A 13,430-nucleotide genomic window follows, 5' to 3' on the forward strand; every position below is an offset into this window, starting at 1 on the left:
ATAAATAACTGGTTATTTGTTCACTAAAGAACAGTACTCGTCCCAGTGCTGCCTTGTGGGGCTTGCCCGAGGATGGAATACTCTTCCCGCGGAAGGGCTAGACAGCAGAGGGGAGTGAAACAGAAAGCCTGTCATGTTAAAACAAGCCTGGCTCCGACCAATAGTGACTGAAAGTTACCATCCAGTGGCTGTTTGGTGGCCTGTTTGGAGTACGGTACGGACGTGTGGCCGCCACAGAAGGGGCAGTGCTTGACTCTGGAGGCCAGTCTTCATGACCCAGAGTTAGGGCCTACCAGATTCATGGCCATGCAAGACATGTCCTGCACTGTGAAGTCTGGTCTTTTGGTGTGCTTTTGCCCCATACTGGACCGATTTCATGGGGGGGGTGTGAGGAGGAGAGACGAGAGTTTCTCAGTTTGGAGGTCCTGACCCAAAAGGTAGTTGCGGGGGGAGGGGTTCCAAGATTATTTTATGGGGGATCCTGGTGATTGCCGCCTTCAGAGCCGGACAACCAGAGAGCGGCAGCTGCAGACCCAGGGCCCCGAATGCACATTATGTAACCTGGGGCTACTCCACTTTGGAAGCCCCGGGGGCCACAATGATACTCACAGCACATGCCGAAGGCCGCAACTAAACATCTGTGCAAATATATGCAAATAGCTGCTTTTACACGGACGGGCATGAATACAAAGATTAAGGCACAACTACACAACACGCAGGCCCCATTTGAGTCGGTTCTGCTGATATTAATCAAATGCAGTATTTACCCGATTGCTACCCATTCATGAGCAGTGACAAGCCAGAAATTGAACTACTAAAATGCACATCAACAGAAGACCAGTCTATTGACTCCTTTTTTGGTTTGGCTCCCGCCCGTGGGCCGCATGTTGAGCCCCATGTAAACCCAAACCGCACCGTGGGCTGCAAACAAATGGGCCACGTGTTGAGTAGCCCTGATGTAACCCTTCTAAAACAGCGCCTGGCTCTTCCAGCACATACGGAAAACTTCTTAATTAGAGCCGGTCGTATTGCTTACAGCAGGGTTTCCAAGCATCTTCAGATAGAGCCCCTATAAGGTCCTGCAAATTTAATTCAATGGGGACCCAAATAAATAGACAAAGCTTTGAATTCTATTTTTATTTCTTGTGTATTTCTTATGCATTCTTTCAAAAAAAAGAAAACGATCAGAAAGTTAGTAACAAAATAGCAGGGTCATATCACTATCATTAATATTTTCTCACAGCGCCTCTGGACCCATCGCGTGTACACTTTGAAAACCCTGCTTCAAGTTTTAGTGTTGCTTGACTGGAGAAGGCCCGTCTGTAACTGCTAAAGGAACTCGAGGTAGTAATTCTCACTGACTGCTTACTGTGTGCCTGTTATAGCCACACACTGTTGTCACAAAGAGGATTTTCAAAGGTTTGGGAAATTATGCTTCAGTGCCTTGGGCTTTCCAAGCAGTTATTTCTGCATTTCAGAAATAAGCCCAGCCAGTTCGAAACAGATTCAGATTTACTAAATGTTTCTCTGAAAACAACTTTTGAAATGCTCCTATTTCCAGTTCCCCCCAGTGGGAGAGCTGACTTTCTCCATCTTAGCGATGGTGCCTTCCTGTTTGAGCCCCTGGCTTTACCGTAGGATGTAAAGCCAAGTTTAATGTGGGTGGCTAGAAGGCTGCTTGCAGAGGTGCTGAACACCCGCATCTGCTATTGACATCAACAGGAGGTTTGGATGTTCTGCTCTTCTGAAAGCCTGGGAAATCGTGCATTCGGAAATGACGTACTTTGAACTTGAATAGCATGTGCCATGCAAGGGCCTCGGTAAACTTGTTACCTGAGCTTCCTACAGCTCCTGTGAGACAGGGAAGTATCATTCTGCACCAGGATACAAGCCTGCAGCGGAAGGGGACCCAATGAATGGGGAAGACTCTGCTACTGACTTGCAGTTCATTTCCCTAACCCATAAGTAAGACGGTCGTTTGTATTTATCAGCTGTTTGGAATAGGAAGAGAGACCTGAAGCCACGGAAGTGTCTCGGGAAATCATGCTCCAAGTCTTGGCACAGGTAGTGGGAGATGGGTCCCTTCTCCTTCACAAGCCAGGAGTGACTGTGGGGAATGGCGTATTTGGGAGTGAAATTAGCTGGCGCTGCGTTTCACTGGCCATTTGCATGCACAAATCCTTGCATTGCCCAGGTTGTCATAGTAACTGCACTGGTCCGTGAGGCGGGTGATTGCAGATCCACATTTCACAGTTGTGTGAGCTGAGTGGTGGGGCACCTCCTCACCCTTTTCCTTCAGATGAGGTCAGTGTACATCCACCCGGCCTGCTCTGCCTTGATGTCTGCACCCTCCTGGGGGGTCTAGCCAAGTAACGTGTGGGTGGATTGTTGCCTTCCGAAGCAAATCTGAGCTGGTCCCTTCCTCACTTGGAGTTGACATCTCCCAGTTCCCCCAGCACGTCGTATCAGTGATACTCAGTGCAGAGAGCTGAACCTGACAGCCGGTGTCCGCCTCACCAGAGCCTCGTGGTCTTTGTCAAAATACAGCCTGTGGCCTGATCCAGCCCTCCACGATCCTCTGGGCTGGACTGCCACGGCACTCCCACCGCACCGCTCCTGCCTGACCCAGGGAACCACCCAGACCCTCTGCATTCCCTCCTGCACCGCCGGCCCTCCCAGCCCCCGCACTCCCTCCTACATGGCTTCCTCAGACCCGAATCCTCTCTACCCAAGCCCCCTCTGACACCCCAGTTCCTTGGTACAGGACACAACCCCCTCCTGCCCCTGGTCCCCTAACCTGAGCTCCTTTCTCCACCCCAGCGCTGTCCCGGCCCCCGCAGCCCCTCCATTAGTATCACAAAAAGGTGCGCCCTTTGGCCACTTACCCAGGTGTTGGAGTGGCCCCTCCCTTTAAAAGCGATTGCCTGCCCCTGGAGTAGACACCCAAGCCTGCCCCAAACGCTACCTTTTCCCAGTCAGGGCAAGGCCATGACGAGAGTCGGTCACTTCTCTGCTCCATCCCCACTCCCAGGGTGATGCCCCCCCGGTGTTTTAGGATTCGTGTCTCTCCCGATTGCACTGAAGGGTCCTGTGGTGTGTTGGCCTCTCGCTCTTGGGGGACTCTGGCCATGATGGAGACCGATGCTTCGTTCTCCTCACCTGCCTCGGGGCCTAGCTCTGTTCTGGGTCTGTTTGCGGCTCTGTCTGACCTGCGTCAGGGGAGAGTTGAGGTCCATGCTACAGTTTACCTAGCGGTTGGATGCGAACCTTGTATTCCCATTAACCGTGATGCCGGGGTTCACTTCCTTCTACTTCCCTAGAAGCAGCTCAGAGCTATCAAAACACCGTTTCCTCCTTAAGAGCAATCCTGCAAACTGTGAAGATTTTGGCTTCTTGCCGGGTTGTTAGTGCATGTCTCGCGCTCCAGCTCCCCGTTGTGTCTCGGGTGTGGGAGAAGCGCCATGTTGCATTGCACGGTATCCTTGTTGTTTCTGTCCTTTCTGTTGCCACGCCTGGGCTGTTGGGGACTAGAAAGCTAGCGCTGGGAGGGACCCTTTTCCCCGGGGTAAAAGTTCAACTTGAACTGAGAAGTCGGTTTGTGTGTGTGCCTAGCTGTGGTTCTGTAAAACGCCACCAGTATGGGAACTCGTCCCAGGGGCAGTCCTCATTAGATTATCTTTCTGGCCAAGCCCCGTTCCTCTTCCTTTTTCTCTTAGCTGGACGTCAACTCCCCTTGCCTCTTGGGAGCCTTTTTGGAGCCTGCGAGAAGGCTGTAACGTCAGCTGGCGAGACTGAGGTGCTGTTCCACGTTCCCAGTCTGCAGGCAAAAGAAAAAATACTGAGTGGTCTGCTCTGCTTGTCATGCCGCCTCCCTCTGAAATCGCAGGAGTTACTGGGATGTTGACAGCCATAGGAAGGGGGTGTCTGTTCATGCCGGTCCCTAGTCCTGTCTTCGTGCTAGGGCAGGAAGCCAGTGTCCCTCAGGCAGTGAGAGCTGCTGTGTCACTGCTTCCCAGAAGAAATCCAGCCTGGGGTAAGATCACAACAATCTCCCCTCTGTTGTTGTGACCCAAGTGGGAATCTGACCTGCCAGAAGAGATGTGGCCTGCTCTGAGTCCACCTCCAGGAGTTTGGGCCTCTCTGCTCTTGTCTATAGTCTTCTCGAGATCCTGTTGTCTCCGATACTTTCTTTTCAGATAGCCAGGAACCAGCGTAGCGCCCACAGCTGGGAATCCCGCCGGGACTGCATATTTGTAGTGCAGAGAGGACCGCTTGCCTGTAACTGTTCTCTGCAGATACACACACTATTGAGTCCAAGGCAGATTTACAGTAGTCACATTTCAGTACTGCTAGTCAAGGTAATAGAACATTCCTGCGATGTCTCTTAATCAAAATATGACCGATTTACTCAGCTAAAGGTGCATTTTTATTTCTTGCTTGATAGGTACATATGCTAAACTGCCTCCGCCAAACTGTCTGAGGAAGGACCTGGCCCCACTGGCTTAGAACTGATCTGTGGGAGCTCCATGGGGATTTAATTAGGGCAGATTTACACTTACCAGGAGATCTGCAGTGCAGCGATCAATCCTTTGGGAGTTGATTTAGCACGTCTAGTAAAGACCCAGTAAATCAACTGCCGATCACTCGCTTGTTGACACTGGTACTGCACCGGAACGAGGAGCATAAGGGAAGTCAATGGGAGAGTTTCTCCTATACCTCGACCTACAGTACATCGACTCCAGCTTTGCTATTCATGGAGCTGGAGTTGTGTATCTTGGGCCGACATTGCCCTATAGTGTAGACCTGCCCTTAGTTTCTGTAAGTTACCTTCAGAGGACAGATAAGTACCAGTGCCCTAATGCTACATGCTGTTGTTTCCAAGACATTTATTAGGTATAGTATAGCCAGCCTGTCCACAGCCTGAGTGTGCTAGTGGGCTGTCATCCGTTCGGATTCGACTACAAAGATTGAGCCCATCCCAATTTTTAATGTTAGTGTCGTAACACCAGTTGTAGCGCTGAAGCAGGGGAAAGGTTCTGAATACTGTGCATAAAGCCATTTCTCCATGGAGTTAATCAGCAACACATGAATCGAGCAGAAACCAAATGTGTGTGCTTAAGATAAAGGCCGTTTTAAATAAAAGGTGATGTAGTATTTGCTTTTAGAACAATACGATATTGACTGTTGTTTGCGCTGGATTGTACTGACTGGTACTTCATGCGATTAAGAACACCAAGATAATATAAAATCATGGTCCACTTTGTCCTACTGCTGAGTACTTGGAGAATAAACTAGATCTTACAGTTGATCAGAAAAAGTCTTTTTTGTGGAAAACGTTAGGTTTTTATCTCCGCAGACGCTGTCGTACGACAATTCAGCGAAAAGCTGCTATTTCGACTCTCACATGCTGCCATAATGCTCACTGGGATTTGTCGTTCTGGTGGCTCATGTTCCCGTTCTCCTCCATGGGCCAGGCGCACGCTCATGCTTTATGGTGTCCCTCTGTGAGGAGGAAAGTCGTTTTGTCCTTGGCCATGATCTATCCCGGGACTCTGGGGATGTTGAAGTAAACTGACAAAGTTTCCACATAAGAATGTTGACCAGCCCTACTGGATCTATTGACAAATCTCCCACTCTTGTGCAGATTGGGATAACGCACATTTGGTTAGTGAGATTCCACCCAATGAATGATTCGGCACATTTACAGTAGTCCCATTTCAGTACTGCTAGTCAAGGCTCTTCGGTAATACAACATTTCAGACACCTGGGATGCTCTAGATGGTGCTGGGTCCTGCCGTGAGGGCAGGGGACTGGACTCAATGACCTCTCAAGGTCCCTTCCAGTTCTAGTGCTCCGTGATTCTATGGTTGTACTTGTACTTAACCAACCTGTTTTCACCCAAGCAGTCATTTGCAAGAAACACGGTGAATTGGATGTGCATTCCTGCCCGCTACATTTAATGGGTTCCTTTAAGAGTTTGTTGTTTTATTTGTTAGGAAAAATACTGATGCCCTGTTCCGAGACAGTAATGGACAGTCATCAGTGTGCTTATAATATTTACGATGATTAGTTTTCCTGTATTTTTTCCTTTGTTTGACAGTAATTACAAAGCTTTAAATTAATAAAGGATCGAGACCATAAATTGATAGGAGATGATCTGACAACTTCACGAATAGATACTTTTTCAAGAATGCTTTTAAGTTATGATCACATTTTGTTGTAATATTTTTGCCTACCATTCAAAAGTTAGACGTAAGTTACTAGTACTGGGAAGAAATTAGAGAACATATTTTTGTCTTCTGAGTCTGTTTACTCTGTGCACTGGAATAGCTCTGTTAAATAGTCCCTCGCTTTGTCGCCTTGGACTCAGTTTCCCATAGCATGTGTGGGCCATCTCCCCTGAGAGAGGGAGAAGTGGTGTTCTAAGGATTAACACACAGCCAGGCCGTAAACGCTCACAATGGCAGCATGTCAGATGTCAATTGCAGAGCGAAGCTTATCGTAAAATTGGCTTATCTTCGTATTGAAACTCTTTACAACCCAATATTTAAAATCCGTTCTTGTACCACTCATCTGCCTTAGGCCCAATGCGGCTCCCTTGGAGTCAGTGGCAGCTGGGTTGCATCCCATAATCCTGAATTCAACCCTTTTGGATTGATTTCCCCACAGTGCTGACCTACCATCCACCTAGGACAGCTGTCCTGGCTGCACTGTTCGGGCCATTGTCTCTGGTTGCTGAGTCAGTCCACGAACCTGAGCCTCTGAGAGTAAGCAAAGGAGGCGCTGGCCTTTCGGAACGGCATCTAGAATGTATTTGTACGAGAATCCGTGCAGGTTCCCCGGGACTGATCAGACCTGGATACCTTTCCAAGATCCCCTTCCCAGGCCTCTCTGACTAGTGCTTCCCATGCTAAGGCTAGGGGCTCCTGAAAAATGACCCTGTGATATTTGTGTTTTGTTTCTTTGAATCCCAGTAGTCTCCGGTTCAGTTCTGCTTTATTTTCCATCAGCTTTGCAGAGGAAGGTCCAATGGAAGAGAGCGTCTCGGCGCCTTAGGGTTTCAGCTTCCCAGTGTTTGAAACCAACATATGTTAGGCTTAAAAATGTCAGTTGGATCAGGGTTAAACAGTCACATGCCTCGTTCTGAGCTGCCACCCGGGGGTGACATGGGCGTCAGGGAGCCGCTTACCCAGTGCACTAAGGGATGGTTCTACCATCCACGCACCCCCTTCCCCGGCGCGCCACAGGAGACGAACCTCCGGGGCTGGTATTTCAGCAAGGGAATGACTAGGCCAGCGTGATCTGTCCTGCATGCGCCGGTCCCACGGTAATATGTGGCGCACGGTGCTCTGGGGGGTCTCCAGTTCTGCTCGCCGCATGACCCGCCGCGCCTGACATCACCGTTCACTTGCAAGCAAAGCCCCCTCCAGTGGACTTTGCAGGGAAACTCGTGGTCATTTAACAGGCTGCCACACAAGGGGTGCAGCCAGCGCCCGGCTGTGTCTCCGTGGGTCAGCAGCCGGGGCCGTTGCTTTCTCTGTGCTTCCCGGGGCGGGGAATGAACCCTCAGAGCTTGGTACCAGTGTAGCAGAGACAAACACCGATTCTTCAGGCTCCGTAGGCCACTTCCCCTTGGCAATAACAGACAGTTGTTCTGGTCTTCATCTATTCGCCGCTGCTTCCTGAATGGTCTCACAGCCCTGCCTTTCTGTAGCACCAGCCTGGGTCTCTGTTGTCTCCCTCTCCCTTGAGCAGGCCTAGGGAGGGAGATGGGCCAGTACGTGGGCCTAGAGGCACAGCTGTTTGCAGATAGACGGACCCGGCTACCCCTCAAGTTAGGTGGGGGAGGGGTAACACCTTTCAGTGGACTGACTTCTGTTCAGGCCCAAGTGCAGCGTCCAGTGCGCACGGCGCTGTGCTGCGTACTGTCTCGTACCGGGTGTCCGCTCCTGGCTCGCTCTCCCCTTCAGAGTTGGGTTTCCTAAGAGAGGCTGCAGCTTATCTAAGGGTGGTTTTGTAATGTCCGGTGTGGGGGAAGCTTTGGGTGTTGCTGTAAACTCCGTTGTGGGAGCCAAGCACTTCTCTCCATCCAGGGAGGGTCGGTATTATTAGCGCCATCTGACCGATGGAGAAACTGAGGCACGCTGGTTGTGACTTTGGCAAGGGCTCCTAGGAAACTCTGTCACAGGACTGGGAGTCAAACCAAGGTTCTCTGATGGCCAGTCCTGTGCCTGCTGCAAGACGATCCTCCCTCCTGCTTGTGAAGCGCTTCACAAGTGCTGCTCAGACTGACGTTTGCTAAGCAGGGGGAGAACGAAAAGCAGCAGGGGGGATGTGCTCCCACAAAGAGAGGGAGCAACCCCAATCCCCGGGTAGCAATTGGGCTTTCTTGGGGTGCCCTGGCCTCCCGGGGGTCGGGGAAAGCGAAGCCGTGCAGGGGTTGGTGTGTTCTCGGTGCAGAGGGAAACTCGCCTGCTGGTAATGCCTGTGAAAATCTGGGGAAACGTGAACCCCTCTGGGCACAATCGCTCCGGTGCTGTGTGAGCAGCTGGGACAGGGCAGCACCTTGGGAAGGGTCCGCGCGGCCCCTGGCTGGGTTGCACTGAAAGCATGTGACGGGCAGGCCCGTTCCACTGGCCGGGGTAACGTTACACGCGCACCAAGGGGAGCGGGCTATTTCTGGGGCTGGGCGGGGTGTAGGGTTTCTGACCGGCTGCGGAGAGTTGGATGGGACTCCGTCCAGCGAAATAGTTCACCATTTAGTTGGCAACGTGTGCTGATCACTTGGCCCTCTTGGGAGAGAGCCCTCTGCCGGGTGTGCTCCTGGGCGGCGGGGCTAGATCCAGCGGGCGCGAGGACCCAGGGAGAAGGCCGGGCGCCGTGCGCACCGCTGCAGAACGCCAGATGCAGCCGGGGAGCTGGCGCCGGCCAATAAGGCGGCCAGGAGGGGGGTGGAACAACCCACTGGACAGATAGGGCCAGCGACACAAATTATTTGCATATTCATCATTTGCTTAATGAATATGCAAATAAATGTTACCAGTCCTCCAAAAGCTTGTGAATGGGTTTACTGGTCCCCAGTATGAAAAAGATTGGGAAGCAGTGCCCTAAGCCAAGCCCGTGGCCTGCTCCCACGGCAGCGCTCCCCTCCGTGGATGGCATTGTGGAGACCAGCAGCTGTTTTTAACCCGTGCCCCTCTGCGCTGACGCGCGGATACCGACCCTGGGCTGTTTCCTCCCGCACAGGCTAGCCAGGCAGCGCGTCTGCCTCGCTCCCCGCCGTTTGTGGGGGCGACAGCTGGCCAGAGGGCGCGGAGCATGGGTGAGCCGGCCCACGCAGGGGGGTGTCTCTGCACTGCTGCTGCCCTGCCCTGTGAGACCGGCTCCCGCTAGCCTCTGGCTCTGGGTTCCAGCTCCGGGCCCTGCGGCTAGCAGCAGGCGGGGGCCGTCCCGCGAGGACTGGCGCTAAGCCGAGGGAGTTCTTACGCTCTTCCCTCCCCGCAGGAAGAGCCCCTCCCCCGTTTCCTGTCCTGTGCACCCTAACCCGCAGCGGGGGGGGGGAGTTTTGAACTGGCCCCCCGGGCGCTTGCGAGACACTGGCCCCTGTTCTCAGTGGGGCTCAGCCCATTAGGTGGTCCCGGCTGGAGGCGGAGGGCAGGCTCCGCCAGTCGAGTGCCAGCAGCACAGCCCCCCGCGAGGGCGGCTCCATCCACACCCTGCTCTCGGCACCGGGGGAGCCAGGATCAGGCGCCTGCGGCCGCATTAGAATTGGGCTGGAATCGGAGCATCAGTAAAAGCTCATCTCCCAAGGCACCGTTCAGCCGGGACACGCTGCGTGTGGCACGGGCCAAATGGCCGTGCCGAGCTAGCTGGCGAGCAGCGTGCCCTGCACGTGGCCCTGCCCCGTGAGCTCCATGTGAAAGCTGCGGCCTGGGAGGGTGGGGTCTGTGTTTTCCCCACACAGAGCAGCCGATGTAGCAGTCCCTGTGTGTGGCTAAACAGCAGTGATGTTTACTCAACTCTCCACCTGGCTGGGCAAAGCAGAGTCCTGCTGCATTCCTGCTAAGCCAGTTTTCTTGCTCAATTAGTGTAACGAGAGACCGGCCCTGGCTGGTCGGCGCCTGCTGCCCCTTGGCTTCAGAGCCGGGATGTTGGTAAAGGGGCTCGAGGAAGCTGAGTCTGTGTGGCTGGGGCGCAGTGCTGCTCCGGGGCCAGTGGGGCTGGGCCGAGGGGCCTTGGGAGGAGGATGGAGGCCAGGTTCTGGTCCGGATGCTGCTGCGGCGAGTCGCTCACCACCAGGCTGCCCGAGAGATGCCGGCTTGGTGTGAAGGAGCAAGTCTCCACGTTCCTCCCGCAGGTGCCGCACTCTGACCCTCACGGTGCGACGGGGAGCCCCGTAACGAGCCCCGCCCTCGCGGATGCGGCCCTGCCAAGCGTCTCCCCGGGGCGGGGGGTTGGGTGTGCGGAGGGCTTCGCGTCAGAGCCTGCCCCTGCTGTGCCCGCCCGCGTGACGGAGGCCAGAGCTAACTGGCGGGTCTGGCCGAGATCTCGGCCCTTGGCCAGGCGATCTGCTGCCCAGCCCGCACTCAGCCCTTCTGACCCTCCTCCTTTTCCCCGCAGTGTACGTGGTGGAGGAGCGGCGAAGGGACAACACGGGGGAGAGTACCTGCCTGACGGCGTGCTGGACCGCTCTGTGCTGCTGCTGCCTTTGGGACATGCTGACCTGAGCTCCGGGGAAGGCCCCGCTGCCAGCACCTCCCTCAGGGCGCCCTGCGTTCTCTGTCCTCTCGCGCTGCCGCCCCTCACCATGTAATCAATGAGCCGCTTTGCACAGCCGCCAGCCCCTCGCGGGGGTCGCGCCCCTCGCCGTAGGGGAGGGAGTCCCTTGTCACGTCTCTCCCATTTGTATTCTATTTTAAAGAATGTGCTGAATGATACTTTTGGCCGAAGGCTCCCTTCTTACCCCGGTGTGTGTATCCTTTTCCGTTTCACCTTTCCTGGTCATGGAGAAATATGCAATAATTCAAGCCAATGACTGATTTTCCTTTGCTAGCTCCCACTTCTGGTTCAATAAATTTGTCAGATACAGCTGGGGTGTGTGTCAGGTACGTGGCCTGTTTTCTTTTTGTTCCCCAGGACCCCTAGCGCCTGCTCTGGGAATCCACCATGGCTAAGCTCCCAGGAGCGCCTGCTGCAGGAACTAGTAATTGTCTCCCTCGTGGCGGAGCCGAGTTCTAGGGCGTGAGATCCGCAGAGACACAATTACCGCGGCACCGCGCCCACTCCCGGCAGCAGCATGGCTGTTGTGTACGTAGGACGGCTCAGCGCTTCCGCGGCCGCTTGGAAGACTCCTGGCCGCTGGTCCCAGCAAAGCTGGGGAGGGGGAGGCGCGGAGAGGGAGCTGGGAGATGCTGTGAAGCTGCCTGATACGACACCATACAGATTCCGTTCCCGTCGGGCCTCTTTGCGGGAGGCTGGGATGGAGGCATCTCCCACTGCTGGATGGGCCCTGGAGACAGCCGAAATCCACGCAAGCTGTCTATACTGCGCTCTCTTGCATCAGAAAATATGCAAATGAGGGAAGCGGTGAATATTGCTGTGCCTAATTTCATACTTAATGAGCTGCTATTTTGTGCAAGGGGCTTTTGCGCAAGAGCTGTTCTACTGCTTTTTCCAGGCAGAACGGCTCTTGCACAAGAGGGGGGTTTTGTCCAAAAAAGGAGCTGTGTAGATGGCTTTTTGCACAGAAGCCCCTTGTGCAAAATGGTGGCTCATTATGTATGCAAACGAGGAGTAGCCATATTTACCACTTTGCCTCATTTGCATATTTTCTTGCACAAGTGAGTGCAGTATGGATGTAGCCCCCATGTCACCCGGCCTGGGGGAGGCTTGAGAGCCACAAGCATGCTGCTAGATCTGCCCTGGGGAATTCTCCCCCGTGTCCTTCCCCCAGCACTGAATTCACCCAGCGACTGTTCGCCCAGCTGCCCTGTTCCCCCTGCATGGAATTAAATCACCAGCCCCAAGAGCAGCGCCTACGGATGCAGCAGCCGCTCACAGACCCCTGGTTCGCTGCCCTGTGTCCTCCGCTCCTTGTAAGTGGAATTGAGTCAAATTCCTGAAGACTTTGTGCGGCAACATCCTTACTAGAAACTGACTGGTGAGGGTGAAGTGGCAGAGACTTGTAGAGGGAACAGATCGGTGCTTTGAACCCTCCTGTGTCAGCCCCCTGGGCATGGCTTCCCTGCTGCTGCCTCTCGCGGGCCTGTCCCTATCCACTCCTTGCAGCTCAGGAGGCTGTAGAAACCCACGGCTGGCTCAGCCTGAGCCTTGGGAGCTAAAGAGCCTCTAATTGCAGGGTGATGGTCAGAAGGGGGGTGGGGGGGGTCAGGAATCTAGGACCTCGTGAGGTGGAAGGATCTCAGAGCTCAGGCTCCCTGAATATCTCCACCTGGTGCCCCTAGACTGAGCCTGCGGGTGTAGCGTAGCGTAGGGCAGACAGACCCTTCCTGCCACGTTGGCTGGGGGCCTAGCGCAGCGGGTTCCAGAGCAGGGCTGGGTACTCCCACAATACAGACGAGGCCTGTTTAAAGAAGCTGTCACCTGATGCTTGGAGAACAGGTCATCTCCACCTGGCCCACCGGACTCCTTGCTGCTCTGGGTCTGAGTAGCGATGAAAGCCTGTAACCTCCCCTGGGGAGGCTGCACTTGGCCCCGATTCGCACCTTGAGCCAATGTCCCCGACAAGACTGTTAATCGTTCCCCGGCCGGGCAGGGTCGGGCCGGGTTAGCGGGACCCGGGGAGCCGACCTGCCCCAGCCGGGGGCCGTGCCTGGCGGTTCAGTTCTGCTCCCGGGCAGCCCAAAGGAAACTCCCCAGCACAGACGCGGTCCGAGCACAAGCGACGGGGCCAGAGGCGGCGCTGAAAGGCCCCGAAGCCAGGCCCGGGCCCCGCTCCGAGGGGTGCGAAGCTGCCTTCGCTTCCTGCCGCCCGCGTTTACCGGCCAGGCCCCCGGCTGCGGGCGCGCTGGGTCCAGCCTGCAGCGCGAGGCATGTGGGCGGGGGGGGGGGTCTATTTATAGCCCCCCCCGACCCGCGTGGGCAGCCCCCCCCCCGGCGGACACGGGCGGACACGGGCCCGGGGCCGCGGCGGGAGGGGGCGACCCGGGAAAGCCGGGCCCGGCTCCCGCAGGGTCCGCAGGGTCCGCAGGCTGCAGCCGGGGGCGGGGCCTGCCGGCATTGCCCCGCCCCCGCCGAGCCTGCGCGATTCATCCCCGCGGGCCAATCAGGCGCGGCTGCTCTGCCGAGCCGGCCAATAGGGGCCCAGCAGGACGAACCGGGGCTCGGGGCTGGCAGCCCCCTGGCACCGCCCCCGGGGGGGGGGGGGGGGGGGGGCAGCCCGGGCTGGAGCAGCGGGGGGGCCGGTGGCT

At 55.4% G+C, this 13,430-nt stretch overlaps 1 protein-coding gene and 1 non-coding gene across 2 annotated transcripts in view; one reads left to right on the top strand and one right to left on the bottom strand.

The window, feature by feature from the left end:
* The window catches only part of LOC102453535 (uncharacterized), a 32,129-nt gene extending 21,041 nt beyond the window's left edge, over positions 1-11,088 (top strand). Inside the window, exon 2 of the transcript XR_012896276.2 lies at positions 10,621-11,088. This is a non-coding gene — a transcript (uncharacterized LOC102453535). The remainder of the gene's footprint in view (positions 1-10,620) is intronic.
* The window catches only part of PFDN1 (prefoldin subunit 1), a 66,405-nt gene that overhangs the window by 7,354 nt on the left and 45,621 nt on the right, over positions 1-13,430 (bottom strand). The gene's annotated exons all lie outside the window — the stretch shown is intronic.

The sequence above is a fragment of the Pelodiscus sinensis genome, chromosome 16 (genome assembly GCF_052426305.1).
Source record: "Pelodiscus sinensis isolate ZL-2025 chromosome 16, ASM5242630v1, whole genome shotgun sequence".
Classification (NCBI taxonomy): domain Eukaryota; kingdom Metazoa; phylum Chordata; order Testudines; family Trionychidae; genus Pelodiscus; species Pelodiscus sinensis.